This window comes from Brassica napus (genome assembly GCF_020379485.1).
Source record: "Brassica napus cultivar Da-Ae chromosome A5 unlocalized genomic scaffold, Da-Ae chrA05_Random_19, whole genome shotgun sequence".
NCBI lineage: Eukaryota > Viridiplantae > Streptophyta > Magnoliopsida > Brassicales > Brassicaceae > Brassica > Brassica napus.
This window is the reverse complement of record NW_026014013.1, coordinates 1-22,802: the sequence shown is the minus strand read 5'-3', so window position 1 is coordinate 22,802 and position 22,802 is coordinate 1. Positions and strand designations below refer to the sequence as shown.

General features: G+C 33.1%; 2 pseudogenes; both read right to left on the bottom strand.

Moving 5' to 3' along the window:
• Positions 1-4,762: 4,762 nt before the first annotated feature.
• Positions 4,763-7,351, bottom strand: LOC125594232 (annotated as a pseudogene).
• An 839-nt stretch (positions 7,352-8,190) lies between these two features.
• LOC125594233 lies at positions 8,191-15,450 on the bottom strand (annotated as a pseudogene).
• Between the last annotated feature and the right edge of the window lie 7,352 nt (positions 15,451-22,802).

Sequence of the window (22,802 nt, the reverse complement as noted above, 5' to 3'; positions counted from 1 at the left end):
GTTCTGAAACCTCTACAAGCTCATCAGATGAAAGTCTTGATTCACAGTCTGATGAAGAAAATATGCTATTATCGCTAATGAAGAAGTTCAACCTCCTGCAAACGCTCATCAGATGGCCACAAGATCCAAGGCTGGGATAAGAAAACCCAATCCTAGATATGCCTTGGTCACTGTAAAAGGTCTTCCACAGCTACCAAGACACATGCTGAAGCTTTAAGTCATCCGGGTGGAATGAGTCTATGGGTGAGAGATCTTCAAGTGTGATGAAACAAAAACTTGGATTCTTGTACCAGCTCCTCCAGATGTTAAACTCATTGGCTGTATGTGGGTTCACAAGGTAAAACTCAACGCTGATGGAACTTTACTGAAATTGCGTTCAAGACTTGTAGCCAAAGGAAACCAACAAGAAGAAGGAGTGGATTTTCTTGAGGACTTATAGTCTTGTTGTCAGAACAGCTACAGTTAGACTTGTGCTTCATTTAGCGGTATAATGCATCATTGGGACATCAAACAGCTCGATGTTAAGAATGCCTTCCTTCATGGTGACTTATCTGAAACTGTCTATATGCAACAACCTCCTGGTTTTGAAGACAAGAATCACCCTGATCATGTGTGTTACTGCGCAAAGCCATTTATGGGTTAAAACAAGCCCCAAGGGTTGGTTTGACAAGTTTAGCTCCTATCTACTGGAGTTGGTTTTATCTGCAATGAAAAAGATGCCTCTCTATTCGTTTATCAGAAAGAAAAAGACGTCATCTTCCTGTTGCTTTACGTTGATGATATGGTCTTGACTGGTAACAACAAAGATCTCATTCAACAACTGTTGGTGTCTCTCAGGAAGCAGTTTCGAATGAAAGACATGGGCAGTTGAGCTACTTTCTCGGCATCCAAGCTCACTTTACTTCTCCTGGCTTGTTTCTTAATCAAGAAAAGTATGTGTGTGACTTTACTTCAAGCTGCTGGTATGATGGACTGCTCTCCAATGCCTACGCCTCTGCCTGTACAACTTGACAGAGTTCCTCATCAAGATTAAGACTTCTCTAACACAAGTACTTTCGAAGTCTTGCAGGGAAGCTTCAGTACTTAACCTTAACGCGTCCAGATCTTCAGTTTGCAGTCAACTTCGTGTGTCAAAAGATGCACAAACCAGCTGTGTCAGATTTCAACCTTCTGAAGCGTATCTTACGATACTTAAAGGGAACAATAAAGATGGGAGTTCATCTTGAAATCAGACACAGACTCACAGATTGAGCTTACTGTGATAGTGACTGGGCGGGCTGTCAAGACACGAGAAGATCGACAGGAGGCTTTTGTACATTTCTTGGTTCAAACTTGATCTCATGGTCAGCGAAGAGGCAAGACTCAGTAGCAAGGTCATCAACTGAGGCTGAGTACAGAACACTCTCTGATACTGCAGCTGAATTGTCTTGGATAGTTGGGATGCTGAAGAGTGTGGGTGTCAAATAGTTTAGTCCAGTGGAGATTTACTGTGATAATCTGTCAGCGGTTCACTTGACGGCGAATCCAGTCCTGCATCGCAAGTCTAAACACTTCGCTACTCATTATCACTTTGCCAGAGAGAAGGTAGCAGATGGATCACTCATTGTCAAGCACATTCCTGCTACGCAACAGCTTGCTGACATCTTCACCCAAATCGCTTCCTCAAAACAGCTTCTGCTCTTTGCGTTTCAAACTCGGAGTTGGTAATATTACCACCTCGAGTTTGAGCGGGAGTATTGGACCTAGCAGGCAGCACCTCACATTCAAGCCCAACCGAAGGTGAAGCCTATTTCAGCTTTCACAGTTACACGACAAAAGGCCTCAATGGTAACAAAAGGAGTCAAATCTCAAAACAGAGGAAAGGAAGAAGACAAACGCAGTACCTCGGTTACAGCTCATCATGTGGTTCACGTTAACAGATTTGATGCTCTTATGGATCAGGATGACTGAGCTGTCAGAGCCACCTGTCCACTGTCTAGATTGTTCTTTATGTTGTGTATAAAGTAGAGAACCCTAGAGTTGTATCGGGGAGAGGAAAATCAATGAACATTTTCATTATATCTATCTAAATCGCTTCTATTCTATCACCTTCTTGTTTAACCTACAAATTACCTAGACACTTCCTTGATCCTTCTCATTATCCTAGACTTGTGGGAGATTCTGTTTCCCTGAAAGCGGTTCAGCTACACGCCTTTCCAATTATTCACCGAAGCTTGGAGTATCTGACAATTCTCTTGAATCCTTTGACTCTAATCTGAAGAAAACACTCTGGATCTGAATGGTTTATACAAGGATAAAATAGACAAGAAACCATCTGCAACAAAATAAAATATAAATATATTTATAAGGATTCAACCCTAATCAAGAGATGATAAGCTAGTGAGACAAAATTTTAATAGAACATCAATTTTCCTCGTTACCAAAGTGGGATTCTTCGTGAGTCTTGAGTATTCTCTTACTAATGGTGTGTCCGTGATTCGCATAGTGTGTAGTTAGATGAAAGGTTCGTGTGAAAGTTTTAAGTCTTGTTTTTTGGATGAAGATAAAAATTTGGTCGAGAATGGTTATTATCTGAGAAGTGGCGCCATTTAAATTCTTTGACAAGTCTAAAAAGAGTGTTATTGGATTATGTATTTGTAAAAAAATATAAAGATTTTTATATTTGTGATGATTCTAGTGTTATTCAATTAAGACTTTTCAAAACTGTTGTAAAAATCTAGTGTTATTAGATTCAGAATTTTACAAAGTCAATAAAAGTCTTGTGTTATTCAAATTTTTTTTTGAAAATACTGATTTTGCCAATCTCTTATAATCTGTGGTTATTTGTTTATGGATTTTACAAGTTTTTCTTCATAAAATATATATCAAAGTATTGCTTTGACCATGTATTCTCAGAGGATTTTATTTATTAAATGAATTGTTATAATAAAATGTGTAATTCAACTCTCCTTCCCAAATCTTCCGAGGTGAATTGTTTTTGGGAAAATTGCCAAAAGAGAACAAAAAAACCAGGTTGTTATTCCTTTGGTATAAAACTAATTTTGTCCATTTTTTCTCATTTTTACTCTTTGTATTTCTGAAAACTAATGAAATAAATAATTTTGAGGATCAAAAAAATTATTAAAATATAAGCAATTAAAAAACATCCATATACACAAGCTGGTAATTTTATTTTGTTCAAAAACTTGGTAAATAATTTTTTAAGATACGTTCTACTAAAAGTAGAATGCGTTTTCAACGAAAAATGGTTAAATAGAAAACAATTTCTAAAAAAACATGATCATCTACTTTTTTAGAACGTCCATTTTACTATTTACTAAATTTCTAAAAAGAAAAATGCACATTCTATAATCGTAAAGGTTATCCACTTTCCTTCCGAATGCATCTTCTACGTTTATAAAGTATTCTAAATTTTGGGAATGTGTTTTTACAATGTACTCTTACGTCTACTCAAAGTAAAAAGTGTATTCAGAATTTTATCATTCTTAAAATTTTAGAAGTCGTCTTCTGCGGATAATAATACCTGATTTTTTGCGAAATTAATGAAATTTCAGTTAATGAAATATTCTAAAAATCTCCTGAAAATATTTTAACTTCCTAAAACGTGTTATGGTCGATTTTACTTGAAAAAATTAAAGAAATAATGATTCTCCCTTCTCTTCTTCATCAATATATGGTTTTTCATAGTGTTTCTTTTGATTCTTCTCACAAACTCTTGTTCTTTATGATGCCATCTATATCCTTTTTCTTTCCTTTTTTTTGTTTTCGATGCCTTTCAATTTGTTTTCCCTTTTTTCCATTAACTTCTTTTTTAATTCAAATTAAATTTAAATTGTGTTTATTAGATTAAATATAGGGATAGTTTTGGGATTATGAGAAAAATTATACTATGAGACAACTTCATGTTGGTTTATACCAAAGGGACAACAACCGTTTTTTTGTTCTCTTTTAGCAATTTTCTTTTATTTATACTCCTAAGTCTAAACTACCCTATAACACATATCACATCTCACGAAGCTTCTATTCTCGTATGAACTTTAGCAAAAACGTCTCCATTTTTACATCTCTTTCTCAATAATTCATACCTCAAATTCTATCACGTTCTTATATCTCTGTTTTCCTCAGTAAAAAAATGCAGTCTGTTACTTCCATAATCTGTTTCTTTAATTACCAGAAGATTTATAATTATCCAAAAAAAAAAACTGTGTACGATCCAAAACCTTATTACCGGTTGATGATGATGAAACAACATCAGAAAATCCCAGAACAAGAGTTTATAAAACAAAACGACATAATCTAATGTGATACTTGAAGATAAACTTTGAAAAAGTTATAATTATCTTCAATTAAAGAAACGTAATAATCTACAAAACTTTTAAAAAATAATCTAAGAAATTTAAATATCACTAAAACTCTTTTTAAATTCAGTAAAATATTTATTTTCCAAAATCATCAAAACTCTTTTTAAATTTAAACCAATAACAGCCCCTAAGATTGTGACTCTAGAACTTTTGAAAATTCTTTATTAATTATATTTATATTGAGATCAAAAATTGGTATAAACTCTAATTATTCTGAAACACACAACAACAATTTATGGTTCTTTTTCATTTTAGTAAACACCATATGAGCTTTTAACATTGACATTGTTTCAAAGCTATACCATATGAGCTTTTATCTTTGGCATTCCTTCAAAGAAGCTTTTAATCTTGAAAAGTACTGACAGTCACTGAGACCATATCTACATTGGAGAAGAACAGTCGATATAAAACATATTAAGATAAAAATAGTATGCAATCAGAGAACAATACAACACATACACATCACAACAAAGTGCAAGCTTACAAAATTTCAAAGTTGGAACTACGAATTCTATGCAGCTTGTGAAAGTCTTCTACTATGGTGTGACCAATAATAATCTAACACCTATTGCTAACACAACCACCTTGTAGTTTTTATATATATACTTCGGACTATTATTACTGCAACCAACGCTCACTTTAGGGGATATCATCAAGGTTCCATGAGTATTTTCCTGAGGTTTTCATTCCATTTCTTCTCCGTCCAACATCCTGAGTTCACGAGGGATGTTAACCAAACCTCATCAGATTTTGTTGGCTCATCATCATCGTTCCTATGCCAGGTCCAATGCGCATGTGTTGAATTCACCATCTGAAGTTCGCCATGTCCAAAGCTTGCTTCCCTGAAGACTGACCACTCTGGTGACGGATCTTTATACCTGAAAGCGAAAAAAACATGAGATACTCTTTAAAATATGTATGACAAAGACATTCTAAAGTGTGATTAGGTCCTGGTAGATAATCTGTTGAATTAGCTCAACAAAATTCAGACAACTAAGATGAAGCAGGTTTAGCAATGGACACATCAGAAGTTTTTTTTTAATGAATTTACTAACATAGAAACGTAAGTTTGATAAAAAGACAGAAGTAATCAGTTTGAGGAATTACTTGCGAGCTAGTCCTTCTCTGTTTCCTCCATCGCCTATGGTATATGCACAGGACCACATGGATCTGATCTACCATTGTTGACACGTTTCTGTCAAAGCAGCACAAAAACCATTTGATATCATCAGAAACAAGAAGACAATCTGACATATACTTTTTCTGTTAAGACTCATAAGAGAAGCTAACACATTTTCTTTTAACATACCGTGCGTTCATAAGCATGGACATGACCAGTGAATACAATATCCACACCGCTCGCATAAAGCAAAGGCTCCATTTCAGCCATCATCCCATCGCCTTCATTTTGATGGGCATCGTTACTGTTATACCAGGGCACATGGAACAAGGCTATTAGCCACGGAGTCCTTTCTCGGTCCACCTTTGCGAGATCACCCTAACATCATACACAACACACATATCATACACAACAACAACCTTTTAGAGAATGCAATGTAACATAAACGGCTGATAGTACTTACTAATACAGCAAAACAGCAACAGCAGAACCTAAGAAGCTAAAATGACAAAACAGTTTGATTTGTAACATTTTGCTAACTGCTTCAACCTAATGTGGTAATAAAGAAAGATACACATAACAAATGGATGATTAGTAAGAAACTCTCCCTTTAACCAATTGTACTGATCTGAGTACCGATCGTAATCCGTGTATGACCCCAGCATGATCACGTGTACACCAGCAACCTCAAAAGAGAGTAATACAGATTCGAGTTTGATCCACTCTCCGCATACGGCATCTTCCACCTCGAGTTAAACGACACAAACTCATCCACCACAAAGGGAATATTCTCTTTCTCATGGTTCCCCTGAGTCACCATCCACGGCCTCACACTCGCCAGAGGCTGAACCAGCTCTCCAAACGTGTCCCACTTGTGCTGCATATAGTCGGCATAAGAAAGATCACCGGGAAGCAGATGCCCTTCGTATTTGCATTGGTCGATATGATCTAGCGTGGACTTGGTCCAACCGGTTTGACCGAGATCACCAGCCACTGCGAAAGTGATCGGGAACCGAGATGGGTTGTTTTGAGATGAAACTCAGGTCCTCCTCCACCGCAACGGTAATAGTAAACGGTGTCCGGTTCCAATGGGCCGATGACGGCATGGTGTATCTTCCCTGATCTGTAGAATATGTAGCTGTAAGAGGTGCTCTCTCCTTGACCAAGAAAGGAGTATTTCCCTGGCGAAGTTCCGTATTCAACAAAGGAAGGGGAAGATTTGTCGTTGGTGACCCAACTCACTCGCATGTGTTTGTCTCCGGCCAATGAGATATGCACCTTCAAGCATAAAAAACAAAACAAATGATGTTCATTATCAATTGTATCATCGCCCTCTAACTGCTTTCAGACAACAGTTTTGTCTTCATGATCAGCAATAGTTTTAAAGATTCGAAAACAGTAAACATATTGGCTAAGCAGAGCACGATTATATTGGATTATCTATGGAGTAAGAGTATTATTAACCCAAAATCAGATTTTTATATTTTATTTTTTTGCTTAAATTTGGAAAAAAGATCGGATTTTGCGGAGAAAAAACAAGTGTAGACCCACATGCAATACAAGAACAGACAGAGATAAGACAAGAAGAAACATGGGTTTCACAGAAACGGATCAGATCAGAAGAAAAACAGAGGAACGAGCCCAAGGGGGGGAGCCTAAGTTACCTGCTCGGGTTGAGAAGTGGATTTTTGTTGCCATGGAAACTGCAAGGCTTGACGAGGCTTTGGTCGGACATAGTCATCTGCCGCCACAGAAGCAAAGAGTATCACAGAGAAGGTCACAAGCAGCGTTCTTTCCATCTCTGCGAGAGAGCTGCTTTCAGATTCAGTGGGGAAGGGAGAAATGGAATTTTAGTATATCTACGCGGGGAGAAGAAAACGGATGTCTATATGACCAAACTGCCCTCGCTGTATCTCGTGTGAATGTGATGATTTTGATTTTGATTTTGATTTACACAAGGGTATAAGCGTAACTGGCTTATTGTCTGTCCAATATAATTGTTTAGTTTATGGAGAAAACTGATTATTTATGATTGCTAATATTAATTTCCGGCTATTTATTGTTTTTTTTTAAACATTAATTCATATCGTGAAAGCATTTTTTTTTTTGTTTGCCGACTAAAATCGTGAAACCATTACTAATTCATATCGTGAAAGCATTTTTTTTTGTTTGCCGACTAAAATCGTGAAACCATTACTAACAAAAGAAAAATAAAAGAAAGCTAAATGATATAAAAAGGAAAGTTAAAGAAAAGTAAACCGGTAAAGTGGGTGGTGAGACCAAGATGTGGTCAAGATGAGCAAATGACAAAAGGACAATCCTTAGCTTATACGCAAAGAAGATAAAACAAAAAAGATATCACAGACAAAACGTCGACCAGTATTTGAAAACAAAAACAAATAAAAAAAAAGGAAACAATAATATAGTTAATACGTTCGAAATCTTTATTTCACTTTTTGTATAACAAGTTTGTCTACCACACTGATGGGTATGCATTTCTGTTTGTTAAAAGTGCACAAGTTTGATACATGATCTTGTAAAAAACATGTGATTTATATTAGTTATCAGCATTTTCTCCCTGCCATCAGTTCATTTTGGTTGTTTTAGTAGAACTGGTTTCTAATTAGATTCAAGGATGTCTTCCTGTATTGCTTTTTCCTCTTTTAAAACAAATAATTTTGATGATGAATTAAGTTTATTTCTTAGAAATCAGCATATCCATCTTGGTAATTAGCTTTCGTAAGTACGAGATGCAACCTTATGGAGACTAGTTTAAGAAGTGAACATGTCTTCAAAGAAAGCACGGATATCACCTTTACTGATATCAAACTCCATAAACTTGTCAACAGCATCCTGCCAGTTTCATTCCGTGCGGTAAGAAGTTTGGTAAAGCCATGAGGACAGATGAGACAAGGGTAAGTGAGAGAGTAGCAAAAAGACCTTGAATACTTGATCTTGAGACGATATGTTGTCAAGGTTAAGTTTATCCACGTTGTTGTTACTCTCAAAGACGTCCAACACGATGGCTGCTCTCTTCACCACTTCCTCTGGGACACCTTGCGAATCAATAAACAGTGAAATTTATTCTGTTACTTTTTAATCAACATTAGTAAATAGATCCGAACGATATTGCCATTAATTGATTATATAAAAATGTACCAGCGAGTAGTGCACAATGTAGACCTGCATTACATAAATAGGTTGATGTCATTTGGTGTTTGCATTATCGTATGTAGACAATGATGCAAAGAATTAAAATGCTTACCGTAACTCAGCAGCGTTTGTCCCGGGATTAACCTGCGTCAAGACCATTTCCTTAAACAATGACGTGAAGTCTTGATAATGTAGACAGTTTAGGTAGATTGCTAGTCGAGACTTCGTACCGATAAAGAAAGACAATTTCTTCCATGTTTGCAGATTCTGTATCTGGCCTCAGAACGCTCATTGTGTAGAATCGTATCTTCTCAGACTGGAGTAAAAGAAAAAACCAGGAATCTTTAGAGATACTGCAATAATAGAAACTCGAAATTTGAGAATGTTGGTTCGGAGTATATACAACGGGCAAGCAGCTCTCGTTAAGTAGTTCAGTCAAGTGGGTGCATACTAGAACCTGAAAGCATGCAGCAATAGTCCATGTCATGTAACATGCTATTTGAGGGTTGTAAGAGAACATATAAGGTTTTATGGAAAGACAGACAAGAGAACGCTATACCCTTGGTGGCTCGTTACATGAAGCAAAGTGACTAATTGTCCCACCAAGCAAGCCAATACCATCTGTACGAGTTTATGTAAGGCAGGAGTTTTTCACAAACACCACCTGCCTCTAAGTGCAAAGCAGAGAGCAGGTAAGTCCATAAACAGACAACAAACCTTCTGTAAGAGTGCCTTTACCAAACTCGTCCAAGAGACACAGAGATCTTGAAGTTGCCTGCCTGGAGCATGCAAGCCAATCACAATCAGTAGAAATATGATCATGACCCATGAACTTTAGAATAACAGAGCTCGTGAACAAGAAGTCACTAACTGATAAAAGTAACTGAGACCGGCTCACAAGTTCCTATCAGTAGCTTGGAATAAAGCTAATATAGCGGCAGTTCAGAGATACCTTAGCATCATTCCCACTTGATGTAGATCAATCATAAATGTAGATTGCTCCGCGGTCATGAACTTGCTTCCCATTGCACAAAAGATCCTGTTATTGTACGACTGATCTTAGCAAGGACGGATATACCTTTAAAAAGAGATTCTAGAAGGGTGAAAGAATCCAGGACGTTCAACCTGTCAGTTAAACCAACAGTTGCAGCATCTGCTGGTACAAAGCTTCCAATATGAGATAGGAAAACAATTAAAGCCACCTAGAAATAGCAAGCCAGAAAGAAAGAATCATCGGCTTTAGTTGTCAATTCATGGAGATGATATACACATTCATTGGAAGAAGAGAACAAAAGTAAAGCCGACCTGCTTCACATATATGCTCTTTCCTGAGTAATTAGGACCGGTAATGATATGAATTCGACCTGAAGCAGGAAACGCTTGCAATCAGGTGATGAACACAGACTAGTTAACAAGTTATTCAAAACAATTTAATCAGCAATCAGCTCACCGTTATCATTTATTTCAGTATCGTTGGGGATAAATGTATCCACTGCCATTTCCTGCAAAACATGCCTGCCCTCCAGTATAGATATTAACCGATACAAGTTTTTGTTAGGAGTTTATGTATAAATGCAACAATAAGACGTAAATGCAGCTAAAAGAGGCAACTTCACCTTCCATTCCGAATATCAAGCAATGATTCCATTGTCAGAACAGGCCTTACGTACTTATTCTGATGGGCTACACAAGCCAACGATAAAATGCTACAAATGCCAAGAAGAATAAATGGTAATTAGTCATTACTCATGAGCAGCCAATCAGTTACTATGAAAAAGTGTTATATTAAGAGGAGAGTAGGAGAGGCTAATAATGAAATGGGATATCAGTAGCTTTTGGAATGTATTGATTACCAATCAAGTTCTGCAACGAAATTAACTGCCTTCAACAGGTGTGCCGAGAACAAAAGTGTGTGCGATAGCAAGTCCCTTATAATAGCTCTCTCCATATCTGTCAACAATTTTTTGTTAAAAAGAATACATCATCTTACGCAAGAGAGAACTGTGCCAGGTAAACAATTAACCTGCACGAAGAGCATACCTAAAATTTTGTGGTAGATATCTCCAAGCACGTTGTCTAACTCTCTTGTCTTTGGAGTATGATAAAAGAATCGCTGAGTCTCCCCGTCCAGATCAGAGAACTACTTACAAGAGAGATTTCTAGATTAAATAAGTTATGCTATGCATAGCGTCCAAATTATAAATTTCGAAATATTTTAACACAAACACAACGTACCGCAAATTCAAATTCGTTAATCCTATCAAGTGCAGTTTCATCAAGTTTTTCTCCAAAAATACACATGAGGTACCCTGCAGAACAGGTAAATCAACGGAAAAGTTATATTTCATTTACATAAAGGAGTGAACCGTTATCCAAGTGTGGATAAAGACGCATGGTCATGATTTCTTAAATACACATCACAAATTGAAATGCTACGCAGCAATCTAGAAGCATAAGTCACCATAGTTGAACTGATAACCCAGGGCATTATGGTTCCAAGTGTGCAACTGTATCTCACTTTTGTTAGGAGTGATTCTAATTCGTAAAAGGCAATTATGATTAGAAAATCTTTCTAGCAAAACATTTAAGTATATAACACTGTATAGAACTTATGTGAAAACAAAATCGTGGAACTTCAGACCCACCAATTTGTTGAATATAGACAATACAAGGAGGGAGATTCTCCTTATGCAGATGAGGTAAGTGTTCAAACTCCATCGATGAAACCTGTGAGAAAACGGAATCATCCAAACGACACGTTTACTTCAGTTATCAATTAGGAGAAATTATCACATAGAAATAACCTCTTGCAGGAACTCCGGCAACCCCTCGTATATTTGCCTCAGCTCATCCAACTGGTAAAACAAGAAATGAATTACTTGAAAGAAAATTTGAGATATGACAGCCTGAACGAAAACAAATTTCTGTAATACCTCAGCACAGAATCCATCTTTAACCAATGTTTGATAACCCTTCTCTTTGCTTCTAGTTACATCAATGACTCCAAGTACCTGCGGAAGTAAGTCCATGATTGTTATACATATCCTACGCATCTCTCACTCAGAGGCCTGCTGAATTTGTTTTAAACGAATATCCAACTTCTGAGTAACTTTGAATTGAGACGTTTAAGAATTTTTGCCACTTTTAAATGTTTCATAAAGGTTGTAATTCTCCAAGGAAAGGAAAAGAGAGATGTTAAGATATGCTCTTTTGAAGAAGACACTACGGATTATAATGGAATGAGAGAGGCAAAAAACAACCAACTGACCAGTTCATATACATAATCTAGCTCTGTGCTGATACATAAGCCAGCCTGCAACATGGCAAGAGAACTTAGCAAAACAACCATGCAACTGAATAAACGAATGAGAAAATAGCATTTGAAGCTTCATAAGCTGTTTGGTTATGAGAAATATTAGCAACCTTCTCAATAATGTCTAAGTTGAAGCGTCTCATATGCTCTCGGAGACTTTCAGAGACTCCAACTTCAAATATCTTATTCACGTGCAAGAGGGCACCTATACTCTAATGCACACAAAAGAGGGCATTAGCTTCTGAAACTATTTTGTAGGATTCAATCGAAATTTCAGCTAGGATCTGCCCGAAAAGACTTCATAGGAAATCTAGTTACAGAAACCATTTTTAAAAGAAACTAACGAATAGAGTAGTTGGAGTATAGTGAAGGAAAAAATATAAGAAAGGCCTGCAAGCAATAAATGAGAGGAGATATGGAAGATGATCGTATAGTGAAACAATTACCTTCATAAAAGCTGTCCAATCATTACTGGTGCACAAGGACGTCGGGGAGTTGAATTTCTTGTTTTCACATAAGAATGAGATATTTAGCAAAACCAAATGTGTACAAGAAATAAAGAATCTACATGATCGGCATACAAGTTCACACATCGCATGCAAAGAGAACACTGATTCTGCCAACAGATTAACAATTAACATATACACCACAAACTATATGGAATATATTCTCTGTGCCATCAGCTTCTAATTCAAGAATCTGCTTCACAGGCTCTTACGACTATAGCAAATAAGCATGCTACCAGCCTACCACGAAAAAAAATTTAAATACAGAACAATGGTACCTTCTTACCTTGAGCAAATGGGATATGTCCTTCACAGATTTCAGTGTATCCCGCAAAGATGTCATCAGCTATAGAAGATATGAAAAAGGTAATCTCATACAGTCAAGAGAAATTTCTTAGTAAGCAACCAACCGAAAACATTATTTGTCATTCAGAACAAATGATGATTGGTTTTTTTTTATGCTGATAAGGCTTCGGAAAGCAGACTTCAAATTTTGTCAATTGGTTTCTCTTCTTTCTTACTGATTCCCAACTCCTATTCTACTTGGCATAAGGCGAAGGAAAAAGGATACAGCATTGAGACGACGGTCTAACACTTCAAGATCCAGAATTGGCCTCATAAACCAGCTTCTGAAAATAGAGAGAATGAAACTGATACCTTAAGATTACACATATCACTAGCTGCAGGAGAGTTTTATATACCTATCATTCAGATTTATTACCTTAAAGCCGTCTACCCATTGGTGTGGCACACTGAAATAGGCCAGGTAAGTTAAATCATATATACAAGCAGTAACAACTAGAATGCCCAATGCAAGGAAAGCAAACTTATTCATCATGCCAAACACCGAGAACCTTCATTTAAAAAAATCAGTGAAGATTATTCATAAGGCAGAGAAGAAGAAAACAGATATAACATTTAACAGTTGAACCATTAGCCATTTACCCTTCTTTTGCCCTGCCAATGCCCATATGGCTTGGATGTTTATCTATTTGAAATATCTGTAGTGCCTCGTGAGCAGCTGCATCAAGTTTGAGAAACTTGTTCCTAGTGAAACATTTGTCAAGGATTTTGAGGCAGCACTACCATCCGAAAAAATTTAGAAAATATTTTCACCAAGACGAAAATAAAAAGAACACAGACATTGGAGGATACAATGGTACTTCCATGACTGAGTCAATTGCAATTGACGCTGTCCCAGATTCGTTTTGTTCCAGGGTATCTACAATTCGTTCGCTTTCTAATATAGCAAGAAGACCCCCACTAACACGAACTTGGACTTCACTGCCTACATCCATCATTGAACTCAGCTGCAATTTACAAGATAATGAAGAAACATCATACAATAATAAATGAATCATTTTAAACTACTAAATTAGTAGCAAGACCAACAGATAGCTTTGTTTTGCTTTACACAGAAAAATTACTGAAGATGCCAAACTGTTTTCATTTTGGCATCAAAAGTATCAATAAGCTCTATACTAGCACGTTATACAATGAGATTAAAGAGAATCCATCGTAAAAAAAATAACAATTCCTTGTTGTAACTTACATAACAAACCCGTTCTTTGATATTCAGCCCTTCATCCATTCTGTTACTCGAAGATAAACAAGCCTACAGAATATTGGGGTAAAAATCAGTGTAAAACAGCAGATATTATGAGTCAGGTAAGCTATTACAACTAGAACTGCAGGAACCAGTTTCCTACTACATTCATCATGTCATCTGACTAACCGAAACCACCGCAAATAAGTGGAGCTGATTACACTTTCTTTACCTGTGCCACGCTTGCTCGTAGCTAAATGTTGAGCTCTTTACCTGCTTCACCATGGTATCCTCTTCAGTTCCATCTGCAGAATCAAATAATTATGCAAGTCCATAAATTATAGGGCCCATATAATCATAGAAAATAGATGGCGCCATACCACTCTTCTGCAGAGCAGATACAAAGGAATCTTCACTTTTGGTGCTTGTGTAAATGACCAATGGCTTCGCTTGATATTTGACTGAAGAAATACAACCAACACAAATGAAGCAAACAAATACCTAATGAGACCAGAGGACAAGTGTAGCAGAACAAAAACTGCAGAAAAGTAGCTGAAAATCAAGAACCTCCTTGACTCAAACTTTCCATTAAAAATGTGATAGATCAATATATGGGATTGCATGCAGGCAACTACTACATGTAAAGATTCAACTTCATATCGTATTGAAAATTATACCCATATTGACCAGAGTAAAATCAGAGCAATCTTCCTCCCAAAATTCAAGCACATGAAGCTGGCGTACACTACAGTCGTAGTAAGAAACTCCAACTCTGGGAAAAAAAAACAGATTTTGTAAGCTAAATATGAGTTTCTCCATCTGATAACCAGCTAACAAAGAAGCCAACTGAATTACATAAGCATTCACTCAGATGTAATTGACAAATTGTTGAGTCTCTTAGCATATTTTCACAATGATATTCATCTCAAACAAGAATGTGAAGTTAAATTACTAACCGACGACCGTGCTGAATGCAAGCCATATAAACCTACATTGCAATTGAAATAAGCAGAGTGTAAGTACGAATGATTCTGATGATCTGCAAACTTTTCAACTCAGACGCAACGATTAGACTCCCACTAGTTCCGATTAGGCTAATCAAGATTCAAAGAGGAGCAGCTAGGGTTTCGTCAAGCTCTTTACAATCGAGATCGGCGTAAATCGAAGCCGGAACAGATTTTGAATCTTCGAAATCGTAAATTGGCGAAAGCTAGATATCAAAACTTGCGTACTTAGATCACAACGACATAACAAACGTATTCTCGGGAGAGACGAACAGCAAAATCAGATAATATAATCGGAGATACCTGCGATTCGGTTTCCGTTTCGTCAGTTTCCTCCATTGCTGTGAATTAGAGCGAGTGAAGTGAGGAAAGAGTAGAGACGTTGGGAAGATGATGACGGGAGAAGGGCGCGAGAGGGAATCGCAAGTCTCGACGGATTTTGAATCAAAATATCTCTGAATGGTTGTTTTAAGGAAATATTTCGAATTTTGTGTTCCGGATTGCAAATAACGAAACTTCTGTATAATATTATTTTGTGTGTTAAAATGTAACCCCTTTTTTTTTTTGTCACAGAAAATGTAACCCCCTAAACATCTAATCTATTAAAATAGAGTCATTTTTTTTATCTACTATACAAAAGTCATAGTAAGTCCATTTTATTAGTTACATGATAAAATATGACATAATAATCCAAAAACAATTAATTATAAATTAGTTCTAACTATAAATTTAAATTTTATTTTTAGTTATAACAATATGTTAAGAGAAAATCTAACAAAATCTTACTAAACTTTTAATTTTTTTTAATTAAATAAAGCATCAAATAATTTCGTAATTAATAATTTATTATTATTTTAAAATTCATATTAATTAAGTTTTATTATAAAACAAAAAATAAAAATATATAATGTTTTTATAAATTTTGTTATAATCTATATTAATTAAAATAGAAGTATTATATAAATTAAATATGATAAAATTATATTAGTTTGGTAAATTAACCTACTTACTTTTGAAAATACTTTCATTTGATTAAATTATTATCTGCCATTTAAACGAGTTTAAATTTGTTAACTATGTAATTCTTATACAAAAAATAAAGTTATTAACATATGTTAAACTTTTTTATTCGACAACTATATATTTTCAAACCAAATCAAACTCTAATATTAATGATAATATTAACATTTAACATTTTAAAATAAAAAAAATACCCGCACGAATGTGCGGGGTTAAACTCTAGTTGCTAATTACCATATTCATTTTTAACAAAAAATGACATGTCTTTTTTTGACAAATATGACATAGCAATTATTTAATTGTAACATTTATAATTTCTTTTAAAAGTACGGACAACTCTTTAAAATGAGCCAATAAATGTTTTTTGACAAAAAAACACATAACGGAAAAATAATCAAAAATTACTAAAAAGGATAATTATAGGGGAAATTACATGTTTACTATTTTTATGGTATCACTTTTCATTTTTACCACCACTAAAGATATATTTTCAAAATATTCTCTTTAAGTGGCAAAAGATTCTTATGCTCTTGCTATTTATATATATAACTAGATTCTGACCCGCCCTTGAAAGGGCGGGTATATTTTATATTAACTATATTTTTTGTTTTAATTTTTTTTTAAGAAATTTGATTTTCGTATTTGTGTTTTTCTATGTAATCATATTTGTGTTTTTTTTTGTAATTATATTTATATATAAATCTTAATCAAAATTTATTTTATAAAATAATAGCAATTTAAAATTTGATTCGGCATACGCTCAGTTCTTTGTAATCATATGTACGTATACCCGTTTTTTTTGTAATCATATTTATTTGTTTTAGATCTTGACCCGCGGGTATAATATTGGTTTGTAATTTTTTATGTTTTTTATGTTTCTATAAATATGTAATATTTTTCTGTAATTTTTCTTATATATTAAAAAATATTTATATACAATTATATAATGTATGGTTATCGTAATGTAGTGGGTAGTGTATATTTATAGAAAAACGTAGGGTTATATCTAAATTTAATTAAAAAAATTAAATACTTCGTTACATAAATTAATTTGTTCTATTTATAAGGGGTTCATGTTTAGAATTCATTCCATTAAAATCATAAATACGTTAGGAACTATATAATTTTAAGATCTAAGGCCATTAATATTTGAGTATATGTCCACCAAAATCAAACGAAAAAAAATATCAGATTTGAAAAGAAAACATCTTATCTAATATTATATTTGAATAAAAATATGATAAACTGATTCATGTTTGTATATATCTTTTGTATAAAATAACAAACACGTATGTAATTCGAATTCGGTGATCTCGTTTGATTACCACAATCACATATATTTGTGTTCCTTCATCTTGGTATCACTTTTGGTTTGAAAATCTGAAGTCATATTGTTACCAAATTCAACCAATGTTTGTTGGATAAAGTTATATTGTAAGTCTATGGTATGTCATATTTTCTACATTTATTGAGATGTGTACACATTATTATACAACTGGAGTTACATGTGAATAGGCATGGTCTGGACCGATTTAGACCAGAAATTATTGTATGCAAAGAAACATCAATATAATGTGAACTATCTTACGTGTACTAACCAGATTAATGTAATTATGTATGATTTAATTAGTCACCAATTTAATGTAGTTACATGTATGATTTAATTTTTCGTGGTCCAACTGTCCAAATAATAAATTACCGTAAAAAGGACATAACTGCATTTGATATTTTCCATTGGCATTAATATCAAACGGTTAAGATTAACTAAAAAGAAACGGTTATGGAAATTGGCGTTACATAATATGTGTCCACTAAGCAAATTACTTAATTAGAGAATCCTTAAATAAAGGAAAGTAAATGGTTGGACTCTACTTTATCAATGGGTCACACTACTGTTTTAATAGAGAATAAATAAATCATTATTTAAATAAAAAAAATAAATAAATAAATAAAATAAAATAATAAATAAAAAGAAAAAATAAATAAAAGTAAAAAAAATTATGTTTTCGAATTATACTTTTTCAAATTCAAACTTTTTATAATTTTTTTTTTGAAATTTTTTTCGAATTTTTTTACTTTTTTATTGAAAAACAAAAATTATGTTTGAAACTATTTTTTAAAATTTTTTATATATTTTTTAAATATTTATTTATATATTATTAGAATCCTAAATTTCACATTCGAAAAACCCTACCCACCCCCCCCCTCAACTTTAAACCCTAAGTCTACAATAGTTAACCCTATAGATATAATTGTTTTTACCCTTCATTAAAAGTGAGGGTAAAAGTGGTACTATGAATGTACTATTTGTGGCAATTTCCCATAATTATATACTTACTCTAAAACATATAAATATAAATAAATAATAAATAATTCAAATAACTTTTTCAGAAAAAGAACTTATTCAAAATTCAAAACAATTCCTGAAATCAGTTTTCAAATTATTTTTAAAAAAATTATTTCAGAATACGATAATTTTTGGAAATATTCTAAATATCTAATCTATTAATTTAAGGTCTTATTTTTATCTACCATTAATAAGTCATAGTATACCACTTAGATAATTAGTTAATATTATATATTTGAATATTTACATAATAAAAAACCAACTATAAATTTTATTTTATTTTAATTATAAAAAAATTCTATTGAGAAAGAATCTAATAAAACCTTATTTACAAATTTAAATATTTTATAAAATAACAGATTAATTAATTTCATAATTAGTAATATAATATTTTATACATCAATGTTAACTAAAATTTTATTATAAAACAAGAAAAAAAAATATTTACTATTTTTATTAGTTCTATAATATATTCTGTATTATATAGAAATAGAAGTGCTTTTTTTTTGACAACTAAAAAATAGAAATGCTATATGAATTAAATATGACAAAATTATGTTAAATAGGTAATTAAAAACTTTATTTTTTAATTGTTTAAATAAATTGTCATCCATCGTTAAATGAGTTAAAATTTGTAAAATATATAATAGTTTTATACAAAAATTAAATTTATTAACATAGGTTAAACTTTTCTATCTACAACTATAATATTATCATTTTTTTTTTGAAACTCTCAACATATGTATTTTAGTAATCCATTAAAAATATTACTGAAAAATCAAATTTCAATTATAATTTTTTTTTAATTATCACAAAATCTATTGAGAAAAATTTAGAAAATACCAACAAAAATTCAAATATTTTTTATAAAACAAAGTATTAATGTAGTAACAAAATAAATTCACAATTGACGTAATCTTCCAAACTCAACAATTGTAATGTAATTTTTTCATAGTTTTCTTGAAAAAATATAAAATTTGAAAATAAATATTCAATCTCAAAATTATAATATTTAAATTACAAATATAAAATCATAGATAATAAAGAATATTTTTTTTTGGAAATGCACTACAAAAAAAACAAACTATCTATGTAATAAAAATTAAAGCAATCTAAAATTTTGAACTCGTAATTAAAATAAAAAGAAAACTTAAAATCATAACATCAAAGAATCTTATATCAACAAAATTTACTAAAATTATATGATAGATGCTACTATGTATAAAATTTACTAAAATAATAGGGTTATAATATAAAAAAAAAATGTATTTCTACTTATAAATCTCGTAAAATAATAAAATAATATATTTTAAAGTATATTTTTTAAATACAACATGTAAATATAAATTATCTTAAACATATTAATTTTCTATAATATAAATAAATAAATTTAAAAAAGTATCATAGCAAAATGTATATATTAAAGAGAAAACATATTCTAAAGTAGGTTATCTATTTGATTATTTCATATTGTTATTTTATTGTAGGGGAAATTTTACTTATACACTTTACATGATACTACTTTTTACTTATACCAACACTCAAAGGACATTTTCATAAATAACACATTCATTAATTGGTAAAAGACTAAACTAACCTTATCTTTACTTCAATCTATCGTCTCTTTCTTCTCCACCGTCGTGATCCTTCTTCTCTCTCCTTTCGGATCCACCGTCTCTCTCTCCGTCGGATCCACCGTCTCTCTCTCCGTCAGATCCGCCGTCTCTCTTTCCGAGATCCATCATCTCTCTCCCTGTGGAGATCGTTCTTCTCTCTCCGTTGAGATATGTCGTCATCTCCGACGAGATCCATCGTCGTCTCCGTTGAGTTCCATCGTCACTCTCTCTCACGCATCTAGCGATAAGCAATTACGAGAATCACGATTCAAAACTTCAAAGATGTTGGCTCCTCTCCACGATTCACACTGGTATGTTTTTAATTTGTGTATTTGTTTTGTTCGATTCAAGTAATATTTTGGATTTGTTCTTTCTGTTATAAAAAAAATCAACGAAGGTTGGTTTATAAAGGTCGATCTGGGTTCAAGTAATTTTAGGATTTTCGTTCCTCTGTTATTCCAAAAACAAATAAGGTTGATTTAGACTTGTCATTTGAATAGTTCTGGTTAGGAGAAATATTTTCGGATAGTGAACATTGTATTTAAAAAAATTATAACCTCTTATAAATGTGGGTTTTAAGATATTGTTGATAGTACAACTCAATGCTTACAAGGTTTGGTTCTTGTTAGTTTTGTGTTGCCCTTGCGAGTCTTTTCCTTATATGCACTTATGTATCTATGAATAGGAGAGCTTTGTGTTTGGAGCCAGACAAAAACAAACAGTGCAACCTGGCCATCTGCTTGATGCGTATGGGTCGAATCCCAGAAGCTAAATCTCTGATTGATGCTGTGAGAGATTCTTCTGCAGAGATTGAGTTCGGAGATGAACCGTTCACGAAGTCTTACGACAGAGCCGTTGAGATGTTAGCAGAAGTGGAATCTAAAGATCAGAAGATGGTCTTTCGGATAAGTTCTATGCGGGATGTTCATTTGCAAACGAAACAATGAAGGAAAACAAAGCTCCTCGAAATGCAAACAGGAACCACTCGCATGTTCCTCCTTCTCCAGCATCTGTTAGACAAACGTGAGAGAGGCTCTGTTGGTCCAAGGATGGATGAAACTGGCCCTTATCTTCCCACTGAGAAGGTTGATCAATTGCAAAGTTCTGATACAAGGGAAAGGAAGGTAGTCTTGCTGCAGCTTTGGTTCTAGCTAATCTATATTATCTTGCATGTTAGAAACCTCTTATAAGGTTTATAAAAAACTATTTATAAGAACTTATAAATCATTTATAAGGTTTTGCAAATATATTTATAAAAGTTTATGAATCTGTATATAAGGGTTTATAAAAATATTATAAGAGTTTAATAATCTTCATACCACAATTTATAAGAGTTAATAAATCTTTTTCAAGAGTTTATAAATCTTTACAAACATTTAGTAGTAAAATATTCATAAAGCAAGTGTCTATAATTCTAATATAAATGTTTGTAAATTATTATAATAAATAAAAGATTATTTATAATGGTTTATAAAACAATTAATAAGACTTTATAAAATCAGTCTATAAAGTTTTTTAAATATATTATTAAAGTATAATTCATTTATAAGAGTTTATAAATCAGTTTAAAGGCTTTATAAGGATTATAAATAATTAATAAATATTTATGAATAATTTATGAAGATTTAGAAATCATTTATAAACCTTTATCAATAGTTCATATATATTTCTCATGTGGTGGAAAACAGCGAGATGAGGCAGCAGAGGTTCGTGGGGATATTGAGTTTGCTGTATATCGTTGCGTTCTTAGCTAAGAATAAGAGCGAGTGTCTCCAAGAAGAATGGGGAGTGTTGGAGAAGTCTCCGGAGGCGGCTTTAGATGTGGATCAGACGATCTTCGTGGCTGTTTTGTGGTGAATTATAGAATATTTCTGGATGTTGAATCGTTCTTGAGTGTAGATTTGCTCATGAATCATGATTGAACCTTACCGAGTCTATATATATAATCTTTAGTTGATTGTGGATGATGTTAATGATGTACCTCTGTTTGCTAAGAAAATATGAGAAATGATATAATTGTTTTATAAAGAAAAGGCAGAGAAACCATATCAAATTATATCATCATAATAAAATCCTTATAAGGCTTTATAAGATAATAAATAATTTATAAATGTTTATAAATCATTTATGAAAATTTAGAAATCATTTATAAACCTTTATCAATAGTTTATATATATTCCTATAAATGATTTATAAACCTTTATAAAATCACTTATAAGAATATACCAAATATTTATAAGGTTTTATAAAATCATTTATAAATATTTAAAAAGGTAATTTCATTTATAAGGTCTTAAAAATCATTTATATGAATATATAGAAACTTTTTATAAGGGTCTATAAATCATTTATAAGAATGTTTAAAATATTTATAAGGGTTTATAAAATCATTGATGAGGATTTGTAGAATTTCAAAAATTTATGTAATTCTGTTATTTGAGTAGAGTATATAAATTTTATAGGTTTATTATAAATCTGTATATAAGAGTTTATAAAAATTATATAGAGTCCTAATTCGTTGTTCCGATCATTTTTGTCATCCATACCCGACTGGGATGTTTGCACTCCTGACAGTGTTCGGTGTATCCATTACAAACAGTAGGAGAGTTCTGGTTCTTTGACTGTCAACCTCACATGCCATGCTCACTCACCTATTCTTCTTAGTGCTCCAGCTTTCCACGGAACAACAGTGGAAGGTCTGCAGTTAAGTATCGTCCGTGCTTCGAGGGGGGTTGGCAGCACATGGCACATCATGTTTCCTCGCATCCCAACATATGCTGGGTCTTCGCTCATGGGTGACACCTGAAGGCCAACTG